This window comes from Phlebotomus papatasi, chromosome 3, assembly GCF_024763615.1.
Source record: "Phlebotomus papatasi isolate M1 chromosome 3, Ppap_2.1, whole genome shotgun sequence".
NCBI lineage: Eukaryota > Metazoa > Arthropoda > Insecta > Diptera > Psychodidae > Phlebotomus > Phlebotomus papatasi.
In genome coordinates, this window is record NC_077224.1 from 37,046,438 (window position 1) to 37,064,133 (window position 17,696).

Here is a 17,696-nt window from a genome sequence, read left to right on the forward strand (position 1 = left end):
ATAAGCTTTAAATAAATACTGGAGATAATTTACCAAAATAAGATAAACACATTTTTGTAGAATATTTTCTCATTGCCATCCAGCAGACAACCATCTACCCAGAATCCCAATCCAGTGATACTTTTAAGTATTTTAAACTTGTGAAAGATACACAAGAAAGCGAGCCACAAAATGTTCGAACGGGTAGAGAATTCGTGAGAATATTGGAGATTTGGATGATGTTTGACACGAAAATAAACACTGAAAAATTTGTTAATTGTAAATGGGTGGAGCACTTTTCTGAAGGGAACTAATTTTCAGCGACAGTCCTCACAGTATTTTTCCCCAGAATTCCACGTGGGGAAGAGAATGTTCTAACTCATGGCGCTAAATGAAACAGATTCATTTCAACTTCAAATTAACGAGCAGCTTGATAAAAAAAAAACGAATGTAAAATGGTCCAGGGGGTCCAGGGCATTTCAAATGATGCACATGGATCAGACTAGAAAAAAAATCCTGTATTTGTTTGGTGTTCTTTGAGGCATAAAATTGCAAAGTGTCACAGATCGAATGCAAGAGATGGGGTGACAATTTCCAATTGAATAAAATTTTCCGAAAAGATTGATGAAGAGCAGAAAAAGTGCAATAATCAAATGCACACGGGAATTTTTTTATGTACTTGCGTGCAACACATTTTACGATATATATACCATTTACATGTCAATGTTCATCAACTTTTGCAACACAAATATTCTGCAGACCATAAAATTGCTGTGGAGAGGAAATGGTAATGATCTTTTAGATTGACAGCTTCTTAGGATTCTGAATTTGTTCTTGGAAGTTTATTATTGGTGCATTGTTAATTGAAGACAATTAAATTATAAGTATAGTGATGGCAATATATTTTTATAAAGATTTTTTTAAAAGATTCTTTTAAATTAATAAAATGACAGACACACTCGGTTATTTTAGGCAATGCTATGAAAAGAATACATTCACCATTTCTCTTTCCTTGTGATCACTTTATTATTACTCTCTTTAAATGATTTTTCTTCACTTTTATTTGAGAAATCAAATTATGGGGCTATTGCAGAAAGTAAACAATGCAGATTTGACAACTGAGAATGTACGAAGTGAAGTTAGCGTCGCCTATTGAAAAGATATGGCGACAGGTGGTAAAATCAAATCCAGAATATTACCACTTCTCGCCATGCCTCATTTTTATACAAAAATAATATAAAATGAAATATTAATTGACTAAATACAAATTTTATGTATTCCACAAGTGCAATTAAATATTCAATAGACAAATTATTTACCCAAATAGGTATTTTTGGCCTGATGAAAATTTGACGACACTTAGTACAATTGGTTAAGAGATGTTGGATTCGATGCACTTGCTTAAAATATTGCTCTAAAAGGTGATCAAAATCGTGAATCCAAAACGAATAATTATTATTTTTCGATTTTATGCGTAAAAGCAGAAACAATACAAAAAAATTGCGACTCATTTATTTCATAAATTGCGAAAAATAGCGATTTCAATGTAAGTGGCGAGAAGTGGGGCACTGGCGATTCCACCCTAACGCTAATTTTGTTTCAATACTTGTAGAAGCTCTTGAACCATATTGTGCACTACTTTGCATTTAAGGGTTACATCGACCAATGTAAAGAAATATTTCTTAAATGAACAACCCTTATATTGCATTAATTCTTTAAAGACGATAGGGACACCGGTGTCTCAAGAGAAATCTTACGGCCTTCTAAACTTATGTTTTCTTCTTAGAAGTTAGAAAAAGTGATTTTTTCTGACTCCTAATTTTTGATCCACTCGTCCTTAAAGGGTTAAATATCCAGATAAAAAGTTCAAAATTTTGGTATTTTGAAATACAAAATCAATAAAAGTCAAAAAAGGTGTGAAATATTATAAAATCCTAATATCCGAGATTTAATTCATGTGGATTTCAAGATTTGTTTTTCTATAATTGCGGAAAATACAAAATATTCCCTATAAAATTTTCAATATTGTTCAGGGCAGTCCCAATGCACAAAATTTATATTAATTTTCCCGTGAGGTATGCTTAGTTAAGCAGAACTTTACACATTACAAAAAGCTCCTAAAATATCTTGAATCTAGAAGAAATTTGATTAAGAACCTCTGAGAAAGATATCAAGAAATTTGCTGTCTAGAACCAAATGAACTAAATTCTATTTCATTCTGTGAATTACTTTATTTCGATTTTATAATTACTCCTATTCAATATCTTGTGTTTGCTTTTACACCATTTTGCAATTATTTAGAACCCGTTTCGTTTTATAAAAAAAATAAATAAAATAAAAATAAATACTTAAATGTATAAGTTTTTGCCCAACGCACAATAACTTTTGTTTAGTAAACATATTTTGACATTTCAATGAGAGTGAGTGAGATCTTGATCTAGTCATCTCCCTCATTCTCATGGGAAGCTCCGAAAACATGTTTACTAAACAAAAGTTATTGTGCGTTGGGCATTTTACTAGCTTTATGCCCAGCGCACAATAACTTTTGTTTTGAAAACATGTTTTTGGAATTTCACTGGAAGTGAGTGAGATCTAGATTTAGTTATCTCGCTCACACTTATGGAAAAATCTGAAAACATGTTTACAAATAAAAGTTATTGCGCGCTGGGCATAATATGAAAGAGTGTACGCATATTTTCAATAATATGCCTACAATCTACACCATTTTGCTATTTTTTTCTTTTTGTTTTAGAAATGCTATCAACCGTAAAATATGATAGAATCAAAGACCATAAAGGTATAGAATCAATCGAAATATGGCTTAAATATGTCCGATTGGAATACATTAATCTCAATAGGAGAGGGTGTATCAAGAGACGTAGAGAGTAGTCAACAATAAATATACCATTAAAATATTAAATATTGAATTAAATCATAACGAAGCTTCAATTCCATAAAAATCCAGAAAGCGATTGATACAGATTAATTTACCTAGCTTGTATAAAATGTATATATTCAGTTGAATTTGATAGAATTCTTATTATAAATCCGATAAATTTACGACAATAGCTAAAGCAAAAGTCAAATTTATTTATCACAAAAAGAGAATGAAAGCGAAGGCTAATTTATCACTCCGTGATGCAGAAAGCTTCATTTAACACCTCACCGAGAAAGCTCTCTATTTAAAATTGGCATTTTCCATTTCTACAGTATAGAAGGAATTGCTATCTACAGTCTTTCCGTTGTGTCACACATAATTAATAGGTGTGTTTTACTATTTCGCAAAAGTTGGAGAAATGCCGCTATAGGGAGTTTGAGTGAGAAAAGGAAACATTATACTGGGAGCTCAAAAACGGATGTTTCACCCGTTTAGGTGAATGTATGTATAAATTAAATCGTGAAAAGGTGTTGAATATCAAGCAGAATATGCAGGCAAGAGTTTCAAGGGGGTTAGCTTTGTGGAAGGTATGGAAAACTTAACGAGACGGTCTTTGATTGAACGAAAGCACTACAGTTGGGGGTGTCATGACGATGAAAATGGTGAGCTCTTTGTCAATTTAAATGCAAATTTCTGCATTAAATAAGAAGCGCGTTTGGTTTTTTTTTCTACCACCAAGACCCATTGTCTCACCCCTGTTTCTTTCACCTGCACAACCACCTCCTTTACGATTGTATTTGAATTTATGTACCCAAATGGGTGAGACATATGAAGCGTATGTACATCGTCGTAAAATTTTGCAGATAAAAACATCTTTTCTAGTTTTGGCTCTCCAGTCATGAATGAAGTACTCTCGTATCTCCAGCTCATTTCTTTCCACGCCCGAGTAAATTGAGGACAGTGGAAATCTTGTCCTGGCTTGATAAACACCGTACATTTTATAACTAACATGGAGTGGAGTAATTCCAACTTAATCCCTGATAGTTAATACAAGTTGTGAGCTCCTGAGACAACTCCTCTGGAGGTTCGTCTCGTGAAGAAGCCAAATGAGATAACCTCTTGCCAAGGAAATATTTTGTTAGGGATAAAATGTGTAAGGATTTTATGTAAGTAATTGGTTCAATTATCGAGAAGACTATCTCTATATAGTAATTTTTCTGGCTGCATTCTATGAATTCTCAAAGCTGAAAGCTGAATTGATTGTTGATGGGATAACGAGAGCAACCATTAAAAAAAACGTAGAAACGAATTGCCTTAATTCCTTTACTGGTAAATATTTTTCCTCTTGATTTGCATTATTTATCGATAATGCAGCTCACAACTTGGTCATTATCTTCTTAGATGAGAAATTTTAATAAGAGCTTTTCATTTCTGCATAAAGAAAAATATAACAATTTTATATTACAGAAATAATTGCATACTTAATAAGTTCAATGAACTGCACTGAAAAACTGGGATTGGAATCCTACAGAGAATATATAAAAAATGAAATATTTGTAATCCTCAGATTTTATTTATGATCGTCACTTTCGTCACTTGTTATCGTAAGTAATTTTGGTAATTTGTAGATTCTTCAAATCAGTGCAGTTAATAATATTAAAAAGTGAATAATAAAAAATGTGTGTTTTTAACATATTTCCCGAAGAAACTTATATTCTATCACGTCAAGTTTTTGAGATATCTAAAAGTAAGAGTTATTGAGAAATAGATAGAATTATTTTATGAAACTATCAATAACGGTATATCGTAATCGTAAGGTGTTGGTGCTAAAGAACGATATCTAAAGGGGATCTCAAGGAACCTTTTCCTATATAAGAAACCGTATCCCTATCTCTCCGTTTTCCTTGTAGTTATCCAGGTTTTCCTCATATTATCTTCGAACATCCTCTAATTCCATTAAGAGTGCTGCGTTCTTTTGTATCCTTTACAGAAGTACTCTCTTTAAAAAAAGAGCTAGGATTGCTGAAGATCATAATGTTGAAAAGGTACCGTTACTAAAAGAATTTTAACAAAAAATTCAAAGTATAATGGCATAATTAAAATATTTTTACTTTTAAAACTTACTATACAAAGTATTTGAATAACGGTATCTTTTAGGATCATGCGATCTTCAAAAGCATTAACTTTTTTCTCAAGGAGAATATTTCTGCACAGGAGACATTTCCCCACATCTAATCCATTTTATGAATTTGGAATATGTTCAAAGATTTATTAGGAAGATCTTGAAAATGGCAGGAAAAATGAAGAGTTAAAGATGGTTTTGTTCTAGGAAGATCGTTCTTGAGCCCTTTAGCTGACCAACATAATATAAACCGTTATTGTATAAAAGTAGTTTTGTAAAAAAATCATCACATTTCTTAAACATATGTTTTATATTCTAATGTTTGTCCTACGTACTTTTGGGGTTTGTCCCGGAACAAAAGTTGTTACCTTTGCTAATATCTATTCGATGGTACAGGTCTCATTCTTGGTGAAAGGTTGGACGATTTTGTCCATTGTCTTTTATTTTGTTTTTTTTAGATTTTAATCGAGTTTTGAATTAAATAAACCGATCAAAAACTATGTTTATAACACTGATTTTACCTAAAATCTTATATGTAAATGAAAAACATTGCTTTAGAAACTTTTGGCCAAGTTTGTATCATTATACAGATATTTTGCCGGCTCCTTAACAAATACGATATTTTATTTATACGACATTAGGCTGTGCAAACGACAGTACCAACATCATAATAAAAACTACTTCTCTTTCTCATCTTTGTTTCTTCATCAGTGTGAGGTTAGGGCAATTTAAAACACTAAATTTTTCTACCAATCTCTTTATGATCAAGCTTCATTTAGTAGCTTTTCATCTCACCATAGGGAAAATTTTACGATGTGTGTATCGAAATGAGTCGCCCTGGCCGTAAATATACATATAAGTTTTTGCAAGAGGAGGCGAGATTGTGTAGATCAGTGGCATTCGCATCCATAAATATTGCCTAATCCAGTTTTAATGCCGCGGAAGACGGAATTAATCCGCGATTTATAGCCACATATAGCAACACACAGAGTCGCATCCGCCACAGAGTGGTTTTACATCCAATAACTTCACCATGACATAACATTAGCTGTGGCTCAAAATGTGATACAATGGGTGAAAAAGGAGGCGTCATGGAATGCCTCTCTAAAATGTAGAAAACGTGTGTTACCATATTTATATGCACTTTAGAAATATGTGTACAAATTGTTTATTATTCGTTTATTATTGTTTAAATACTTAAAGTTGGAATGCGTATCGAGTGCTAATGATTTAAAAAAAAGTACTTTTTAATAAATTTTATTAAATGTTACTGGTTTATCTATACGACAAAAACAAATTTTAATATTTATTTGTCTATATTGTTAAAAGCTTGTAAAAAGCCAATTTTAGAACAGAGTTGACATTTAATTATTTTGATCTTGATCCAAATCAACATTGATTTTATAAAAGAATTTTTAAAATCTTTAATCAACTGTAGTATTTTCTTGATTTCACCTAACTTCATTTCCAGACAATTGAATAGTTCTTATTTCATATTGCGGAATTTTCATTTAAATTTCATCAGGAATTCTTTTTTCCATCTTGTTATTGGTATAGGGGAAACTGGGGCACTACCGAACACGGGGTAGCACCGGACACTGCAATTTTTAAATTAAACATTAGTGTTAATGATTGTTTTTTTAATTAAAAGTTTACTGGGTTAGTTATTCCTAGATCATTGTTTTAGGCACAGAATGGGCCAATAGTCGGATTGAATTTCTACCTTCACTCATGATTGATCTGGGAACCTCTTGCTAACTTAGATGAAATGCCTATCAACTGAGCTGAGGGTGTACCAGATCTGACAGTTTGTACCATTAACCCTTTAGAACGGCATCACGAATTTCAATGATATTAGGTGAGATTCTTAACAATCTCACCTACTATAATCCTAACAAAATTTCATGTCCTCCGATCGCGCTCAAACTTGGCCAAAATGTGTTTCGCCACTTCCTGATCACGAATATATGGGGGGCTAAGTTACGTTCCCGGCCGGCCGGCCGTCCGGCCGCTCTTTGGAGCTTAATAGCTCCTAAACTAAAAAAGATATCGACTTGCGGTTTTCGGCAAAGGTTAAATATCGTATGAAAATTGCAACATGGTGCATTGACCCCCCACCCCCCACCCCTCCTTCCGCCATTTTGAAGACCCCCCTTTTTTTGTTTTCTCAATAGCTCCGGCCCTATGGCATCCAGCGGGCTCAAATTTTAGTATGTTATAGCTGGGCCTTAGAGATTTCCATCAATACCAAACTTAAGGTCCCCCGACCCCCCTGACCCGAGCTATAAGGGTCCAAAAAAATTTTCTTAAAATGGCCATAACTCCGGTTCTAATTGTCAGAATTTAAAAAATGAGGGCTTTTTGGAAAGCTCTCGTGAAATGCCACTTTTCCTTCTAACATCGCAAGTTCATAAAACCACCGCTAGGGGCGTTTTTTTTAAAAAGAAAATTTTTAAATCTTAAAAGTTAAATAACTCAAAAATTCCTTATGCAATCGGGCTGAAATTTTAGTATGTTGTAGCCGTTGATTATACCTATCAAACAAAAAAAACCTTAAGTCGATCCATAACCCCTGACCCGAGCTATAAGGGGTCAAAGTTCGAACATTGACCGGCCTCTATCTCCGGTTCTAATTAACATAGCAACCTAAATTTTACCTTTTTGGTTTCGTCTCGATGAGCACTTTCAGATGGAAGTTCAAAAAGTCACCATAGGTGGCGCTGTGATAGCGTCAAAATTCATCGAAATTCAAAGTCACTTTTCTCAAAAACGGCATTGTGCAAGTTAATGAAATTTTAGTATGTTGTAGTCCAGTCTAGGACGTTTCCAAAATGGTGCGTATGTGCGCTGTGGTTTCAATAGAACCGGAGATATGAGGGGTCAAAGTTCACAAAATTTAAAAAATCATATCTCCGGTTCTATGTGACCGATTTTGATGAATGAGGGCTTAAACGAAAGATCTCACCAAATACTACAACTTTCTAGAATATTTGAACTTCGTGGGACCAACACCAGGGGCGCCACAGTCGAAAAACCAATTTCAATATCACATAACCTCAATTATCTCGACTGTCGCTGAACCGATTTTGATGATTACTTCGACATAATTGTAGAGCACATTTGTCTCTACATTTCGTCCATACATCATTTTCCACTCAGACTAAGCTATCACTCCGATTTTGCCGTTTAAGTGTGAAAAAATTGATTTTTCCCATAATAACGCTTTGAAATCACTCAGATGCCAATTTGACTGCCTCTACTCCACAAAGACACTTAAAATAGGGTTTTGAATGGAAAGTCCCACAAAAGACAACAATTCTTTGATATAGTTGAAGTTCAACAAATGACTACTTGGGGAACTCTGGATGAAAAAACGAGTTAAGAAACAAAAAACCTCGATTATCTTGACTTCTGAGTAATCGATGAGATCATGTTCTATGGAAAAATTATAGAGAACATTCTGGTCTACATTTCACCCATATAACACTTTTCTGTCAGTTCATCCAAATCCTTGATATTTTGGTTGAAATACAAAATTTGTATAATTTCACGAATTTTATTCAAGATAACTGAATGGCGTCTCCCAACTTCAGCTCTAAATCGAATTTGCATGCACTCCGAGTTAGCTCACGTTAAGAATCTCACCTACATAAGCCGGTTAGGATTATCTGTCCCTTTTCTTATACAGGAGAAGAGGTGACATATGAAGATACCATTCAAAATTTGTATGTAAAAAAAGTAAGAAAATTCCTCGAGACGATTTTGAAAAATTTCGGTTTTCGGTGGTGGCCACCGAAGACACAAAGTCACTATCTCGAAACGTTCTGTCTCTATCTTTTGCGACTCTTGTGACATCCCGAAAAATAAAGGGACAGATGAATGTACAACGTGCCGTAAAATATTCCACTAGAAAATGATACAACTCAAAATCGATAGATAATATGTATTGATGGCATTTATTGTCATCTGTGTTTTCCACACTAGTGTTTTGATGTTAACAACCATCGTCGTCTTAGCGTGAACTTCAACCTCTAAGACAAAAATATGCAACACATTCCTTTCTCAGTGGAGTTCCATAAATAAAGTCGTGTTTATTTTACTACAGGACTGACTAGTGAAAGAATCCTAACTCTTACAAAATTCTTGAATATTTTGTCATCATTTTCAAATTTTCAACATTTAAATTGTACTCGTCTTTTTGGGTTGATAGTACCATCAAAGTGACAAATTACAATTAGTTCATTTGTCAAATATTGCAAAGTGAATGTGTAAATTTTTCCACGCTAAGGATATTTTTAAACTGGCAGCTGTATACAGCAATGAAAAAAAATCTAAAATCAAATTGCAAACAGATACCGAGGATGGACACATCAGCCAGACTATGCGAGGGATGAAATTTAAAGACACACAGACGGCAATTTGTCATTGTCACTAATTAGTGCTGTTGTTGGTGTCCGTGGAAAAGCGAAACGTCTCATGCTCGATGGCGAATGAAAATTTTCCAGGAAACTTGTTAAAAACGCATCACTTGCTTCGAAATGGTGCGTTCCAGGAGATACAATAGGATGGCAAAAGAATGTGCTTCCCTTGCGTATCAAATAGGGCTGACACATGAGGGCTATCATGTCAGCACGTGACACACATTTCCTCTCCTGATTTTTTCTGTCTGCCCTGGCCCTCCTCTACCTCCACGGATTTGTACAAATTGGTACATAGTGTTTTTCCTCCTTCATTTTGTCACGATCCTCAACTGCGAACAATGTATGGTTTTGTTTTCTTTTCGACAAGAAATTCCATGTGTCGGCGGAAAACAGATTTAACAACATCACGAAGACGACAGCCCAAAATCAGTCTTACGTTCAAAAAGACACCAAATCTCCCATGTAATATTTTCCTTGATGAGTCCTCTTCTCCATCCATCGTTGCCCAATATCTAATTCGTCTGAGGAAATGTATCATTGTTTTTCTTCCCTCTCGAAGATGCCGCGTATAGATACAACAACCCCTCGAGTGAGACATACACCGAGGAAAATGTGCGTAAATAAAAAGGATCAAATAGTGATCTATTATAGGGAATTTGTGTTGCTTTCTGCATTTACTTGGAGCTCCCTCTCTGTGGCTCCCGTTTATCAGATAAGAGAAATTGCCTTCTAACATTTGAGAAAAAAAAAAACGAATTCCTTAAAGGCTTAAAACCCTAGAACTTAAATGTCTCTCTCCAGCCTTTCTGTCATTATCAAGATGAGTTAAAATATATGCATGGAAATTTATCCATCTTTTTCCCTCCTCCTTGACTCATATATCTTGCAGAGGAATGCATGGGATTTACATAAAGTGAACGCAATTTTTTTGTGCACTTTAGGAAAATTAGAAGCAAACGAATGTATTTTCATAGCTTCAAGAGAACTAGTAGGGAAATTCAAAAAATTTTGACTTTAAGATAATGGACTCTAACCACTAGAGAAATTGATATTCTTGTCTAATACGCATAACAATACAACTGATATATGCAACTTTAGTTTGTTTTCAAACACTTTTTGTGAGCCAAATGAATGAATTATGGTAGCAGAATAAAAATATTCTTAATCAAATTCTTATTCTTAAGAGTTTAAAATATTAAGAATTACAATAAAAGGAAACAGTGCTTTTTGGAATGTACGCTTACAATAATTACGCCGATTATTCAAAATAAAATCCTAAGCTTAAGGCTTCATTTTGAATTCAAAAATTGGTCTAATTCGATTTAATCAAGGGGAGAGATATTAAAAGTTAAAACTTGTACACCATTTCTAGCACTTCCATTCCAAAATGATTTAGTCAACACTTCGAGAATTTCTCTATACTTCTAATATTTTTGTGAATACAACAAACATCTAATTCCATTCCGGTTTAAAATTTTTTGAATAAAAAGGTATAATATATAGATTTACACATATTTCAATTTCAATTTCAATTTATTAAAAGCAACTGCTTTTGAACATAGGCTCTTGAAGCAGCCCTAAAATATAAACATACAATCATAAAGTCAGAAAGCTATAATTTGCGCCCACCGGCGTCTTAGCGTACGTGACCAACCCCTAGAGTGAAAACGGTGGATTTCTTTGGTTATTTGTTCTTGGTTCTCTATGTTGTTTTCTTGGTTTTTCATTTAGCACAAAAGTAAAGAAAAAACTTCAAAAAATAAAGCAAATTATTGGGAAAACAATGTTTGTTCTGTCGTTAAATATAGAGCTTAATGATATATGAGCTTAAACTTGCTTAATGATGAAAATTAACGTGGTGATTCTAATTAATTATTATCCTTAACATTATCTACATCTTCCGATATTCAAGAACTCTTCACGAAATTAACTGACTTCTCAAGTCAGAAGAGACTTTCATTAAAGAAAATGTGAATAATTTAATGAGTTGCTATATTTCAGGAATTATATTTTTAAGCGCAAGTCCTGTTTGAAATAATTTTCTCAGTTTAAAATTAGATAATTAGAAATCTTTCAGAAATGTTTCAAATATCATGTAAACTATACAGGTTTTGTTAAAAAAAAAAAGATTTATTAAATTTAAAAACTTGGCATTCTAAAAAGGCCAAAAAGCTTGAAGAGGAAATTTGCGAAATTGATTGTTTAATGTTTAATTTATCTAATCTTTAATATAAAGTCGTCAAGTTATTCGTTATTTTTCAATAAATAAGGGTTTGTTTAACATAAAAGTTTATTTAGAGAAGAGAAAACTTCATAATACTATCAGTATTATGAGTATACAAATATTTGGCTTATACTATATTTCTCCAATATTAAATTTTTATATGGTGAGAATAGTAAAATTAGTTATTCATTATTCCTATATCGAGTTTGCTGAAGAGGAAGGCTTTCAGGATTCGCACACACTCTGGCTTCCAATACTTGATATATTTTCTCATATTCCTTTAATTATTTTGACCATTCTGACCAATCTATAACATATTTTGATAGCTGGTATTAAGTCACATATTTTCCGCAAAAAAATGGTCAAGTTCATTAAAGGAATATGAGATAAATGAAGTGCTCGAAGCCAGAGTGTGAGCAAAGCCTAAAAGCCCTCCCTACTAAGGCCTTAATTTTGCATTTTTTTACAATTATATATTGACTCTGTTTTAATTTTATTTTACCGCGAAAAGGATTTCAAGCGTTTAAAAATTTCAGAAACCTTAAATTAACTGAAAATTCTTTATGGTTGTAGGGGAAAGTGCCCATATTTCGTAAGATCCTAAGCTTCGTAATGACTAACTTTTTCCTACGTGTTTCATTAAAGGATGTAGTTCGGTCACTTTTGGTTGATGAGAATAAAACACGGGTTTAGACCTGGTTAGGATTTATTCCTTTTTTTCTCTTTACCTCAATAAATGAAGAAGGGGACAAAACATCCCCGAAACCTCGTAAAGAGAAAAATAGAATAAATCCTAACCAGGTCTAAACCCGTGTTTTATTCTCATGTCTCATTAAAAGTAACTTATCGCAATCATATATTAAAAACCAGGGGAAGTGTCTAGTTTTTAAAATATATTGCGGGCCACATTTATTCAGAAACATAGAAAAATCAGTTATTACGAAGCTTAGGTTCGTCAGAATCATAGGTACTTTCCCCTACATATTTTAAAATCATCACATTTCCACTATCTAGAACTTCTATTAACGTCTAATTAGCCATATACGACTTTATGATGTATCAATGATGCACTTTTTCTTAAAGAAATAACATTTCGATTCATTACTTTAGGAGCGGTTTTATGCCCTAGACATACTTACTACTTACGACTTAAGCCGAGAGAGGATTTAGTGGAAAATTATGGAAATGTAGTTTAATCATTATTTCGAATTTAATTATGTTAAGCCGTCTCTCGGCTAATCCTCAGGTCTGTCGAGGCCCTTACAGAGTTAACAAAGAAGGCAAATTTCAAAAAGCTTCTGAAATCAATGATCGTATCTCGTGCATTGTAATTTTGAGTGCTGCCCTGACACTAAAACTAAAAGTCTTAAGAACTTTTCAGTGAAGTTTGTGAAAAATGTCTTCCTACATTGAATTTGCATATTTCCTTACCGATCATCTCGTTCCAATTTTAAAAAATAGGAAATGATAAACACTGTGTCTGCCATGAATAGTTTGCAGAACTGTCTCGGTGCAGAATGGTGTGGAAAATGGGGAGAAATTTATCATATTTGTCTAGTGACAGAAAAATGAATGGGGAGAGAAGCATCTTGACATTGGCACGAAGTCATCCAGCAGAAATGGGAATTTGTCATATTCGATGGCACACGACTAAATGCAAAATACAATAAAATACAGTAGAAACTTGTAGGGCTTTCGCGCTGGTTCAGCAGAATGAAAAATTTACTTCAATTCACCAAATGCAAGAGAGAGAGTGGAGTTGTAAAAGTGCGACGTCTTGGGGAAAAAGCTGCGACTGGATGGCAGGAAAAGTTGATCTTCTTTACCCAAAATGCCATAAGAATGATTGGGAGCATTTTATGTATTTTGTGATTCGGTGAACGGGAAATGATGCGATAGAATTGCAAATATTCCAAACGCCGCCGCTCACATAATTTTATTGAATTTTTTTTCCTTCCTCCATCCTCCTCCACTTGCTTGAATTTTACAATCTCAAACGGCAAGTTCGATTTTCTCGATATATCACACTTTTATGCACGATAGAAGGAAAAAAAAGAAGAACCCAGCCAAAAAAAACTTTTCCTAGTGACGACTCAATGTCAGACACATCGGAATAAATTCCGGTGGAAAGGGAAAAATTGCCATTTCACATTTTTTTTCCATGACCATGGAGGGATTCCGTCTGTTTTTATGGGTGCAAGAAGGGAAATGAGTCACATCAGACGGGCATTCCGATATCTCCTCATCACGCAATTGGACGGTCAGAGTTAAAGAAATCCAGCACAATTTATCATTGCCACACGTTATTGTGACACTTTTCCGATTATTTGTGCGTCCACTGGCACTCTGTTGACGACGGGAGGTGGTGATGAACCCCCATGAGGGGCATTATTCCACTCGTTAGAATAAATTTTCTGTCTCTGAAATGTACTTTTCCTTATGCCACCCCATCTCCATACACTTTTCCCCAATGCTTTTCTCACTGTTTCTCCTTTGGCACAATTTCTCTTCATCATGTATTCCGTGTTTTCTGTTGTAACTGAGAGATTGATATCATCGTCAATTATTCACACTTTTCCTTTACAAATGGAAATTTTACAACGAGACATCCTCTCATAATTATTATATATAGGTACACCTCACCAGGAGGTAAGTGACTCTCTGGCGGCCACTCTGCTTTGTTTTTACAATTATACCCAAGAGGAAAGTCACCAGCTGATTTTAAATCTCAATGTTGACAGGAACAGCTATATATAGCCGTAATATAGCAGTAGAATCATTGATCGACAGCGATCGTTCTGGATTTGCCAGTTTGACTCTGACAGTGTTCAAATTTAAATAACCACGAAAAGTTTGACAATCCGTTTGACACAGAGAACGTTACTTGGGAGCTAAGGCTTTAACGGTAAGATCTGAATGATAAGCCGTAATAAGGGACTCTCATGCTCTAGACACACTTACGACTTCAGCCGAGAGAAAGCTTAACGTATGTAATTGTAATCAAAATAGTGATCAGATTTCATTTCCATCGGTTTCTGACTATAAACCGCCTTTCGCCTTAAACCTTAAGATTAGTTAGAGGGAAACTGATGGGAATTTAGTCAAATCATTATTTTGATTACAATGTCCAGAAGCCCCCGGCTTAAATCAAAAATATAATATGTCTAGGGCATAATTGAAAAATAATTCGATATGTGTAAAAAGGAGAGTGAAAGCAGACATCTAATGCAGTTTTTACTTTTAGTCTAGATTCTTTATAATCTCAGCTTCTGTGTTTCAGATGAAATCCGACGTCGTAAGATCGACCTCAAACTGTGTGAGTAGTTGTTTTAGTACTCATAGATCGCGAAAATGGTAGGAGAAACTGGGGCAAAAAGTCACAAATCGAAAATTTCAAAATTCAATATCTGCCAAGATAAATAAGATAGCGGCTCAATTTTTTTTCCATAGACAGTCTCCTATCGTAAGTTTTTTAAAATTTGAACAAGGAATTTAGAAAATAAAAAATATCGAAATTTTTAGCCCTATTTTTGAAATATTTTCCGTGCAGAAGATATCAATTATTAGCTATTTATTTTAAATTTGATTCACTGCTGAATATTTCCCAAATTACCTGGATATTCTTTTAATATGAATCCGATATCTATTTTAGAATTTTACAAAGATTCTTTTCTTCAGAAATCCTTTTATTAAAAACGACCACTTGGGGTAAAAAGTAGCAAAAGCTATGGAGCAAAAAGTACCAAAAACCGAAACAATTTCTTATGTCCCATGGTGAAAAGAAACGTCAATGCTATGTGTCGCCGCTTGTTGTTTGCATTGGTCAAACGATTTGCAGTCTTTTATGTGTTTTTTGTAAAATAGCTTAAAATGCGCTTTTTCTCGCTCAGATAGAGAAAACAGTGTTTTACAAAGTTGTAAAAGAATAAATTTCATATGAAAAATGTAATCTAGGTATTTTACTTAAATTTACGGAATCCCGTAATAAAGCGAAATAAAATGTGATAGTATCTCATCTGATACTATTTGCCTCAGCATTTTTGAGAATAATCACAAAATTACCTTTTAGAAAACGGCTCGATAAATATATTTCCTTAGAAAATAGAATAAAATGACTTTCACAGAGTTGTAGAGCGGTGAATTTCCTATAAAACTGTGCTAATTAAAATTTTGGAGGTGCACGGGTAGCTTGTAAAAAAAATAATATATCCGTTTTGTGATTTTTTGCCCCAGTCTCCCCTATTCATTGAAAATGGATTTTCATAGTCATTCGGTCCTGTTCGTGAATCCTCAAAAAATGGATGTCGAAAATAACAAAACTTGTAAATATTTTCGATTTTCATAAAATTTTAGTATGTTTGTAGCTGATATCAAGACCTTTCCAACGATGGGTCACATCTTTGCCTCGTTGGTTGCCTCGCCCTGATCTTATCCATAAATGAAAGTAATTTGATCAGACTTTATCTTGAGTAATCTTCAGTTTTTCCTTTCCTCGCCAGAGTATTGTCTTATTTCCAATTGAAGCATCAAAAGATTTAAGGAAAATTGAGTTTTTTTTTATTTGAGAAGAAGACCAACTTCTGACGAACACCGGAAGAACTGAAAGATTACACAGAACCACGTCAAATACAAAATTCGAATGCATTTCTATTTTTTGATAAAAAACAAATAACCGATTTCGGAGAAATTCTGGTACATCTGAGATCGAGTCTTTCTCAATGGAAGATTGAATTCGTCCCCACTTCACCCATCTGTACCCCGCCGACCCTTACTATACCGAAATTGATCGGAATTTATTTCTAATGTGTCACCGAGTATGAGATAAGGTAATACGGTAACGAGAATTAGCGTAAGAATTGCAATGAAAATGCGTAAATTAATGGAATACGGTGAGTATTTTATTGTCAATGTGATTCAGCCCTAAACCTATTTGATTGTAGTTTAAAAGAAATGAATGAGCTGAAATGACTGAAATGCTTGTAGGAAATGAATAATTATTTTCTCACGTAAATCAGTTAGACTCAAAGATTAATTATATTGTTAATATTAAAAATAATATACAGTGTAGACTACACTCATGGACGTTATACACTTATGGACAGCACGCAAAAATCTTACGTGCTTACGTAAAACGTATTTCGAAAAGTCATAAAATTATTAGTTTATGATATGATTAACGTTTTTTGAATTTTCGAAATCTGTTTAATGTAATAACTTAAAATTTTTGCAAGTTGTCCATAAAGGAAACTGGAGCACCACCAAACACGGGGTAGCACCAAACACTAATTTTTCTTTCTAAACTACTTGGACTATCTCATCTATTTCTTCAGTAGACAAGCATCCTATAGTGCCTATAAATTCCTATATGTCTTGACTTTAGAAGTCGAATATCTGATTAGAAATCGCAGTGTTTGGTGCTACCCCGTGTTTGGTGGTGCCCCAGTTTCCCCTAAGTGTATAACATCTATAAGTGTAGACCCCAGCCTAAAATTTTTTTTTTTTATTTTAATATTATTTTATTGAAAAACCTTTGGTTCGTTGTCTCGTAATGAATTTTCAAATCATACTTATACAATTCGAATTCAAATTTTCAAACGACAAATAATAATGTTTTTTTTCGTGGTGTACCGGAATATCAAATTGTCTTCAAACTCTTTATGCTGTCTGCAAAATTGAATGATATTTCCGAAAAAGTATACTCAATATTCCCAGCGGGAAACTAAAAATAGGGCTGAATTATATTTGCTCCAATCGACGTATGTCAATTTCCCATGAGCACCCGTCTGCACCATGTCTCTGAAAGAGGCACATGATGGAATTGTGCCCCAAAGTGTGAATTATTTTGATATAGCAGTAGCACTCACATTCAATTCACATGGTAATTAATATAAATTGTTTGAAGAATTAATTCTTTCAGGGGAGGACATTTTCTCTTGTTTTTGTTTTGTTTTTCTTTTTGCTCGTAAAAGAAATGCCTAAAATGAACATTTGCTTATTTAGAGCAGAAATTCACACCCATTGATGACTTCTTTTTGGAAGTGGGTAGAGGCAAAATACGAAGGAGCAGCGACC

At 33.8% G+C, this 17,696-nt stretch overlaps 1 protein-coding gene across 3 annotated transcripts in view; it reads right to left on the bottom strand.

The window, feature by feature from the left end:
* The window catches only part of LOC129805534 (uncharacterized), a 332,356-nt gene that overhangs the window by 117,963 nt on the left and 196,697 nt on the right, over positions 1 to 17,696 (bottom strand). The window lies entirely within an intron of this gene.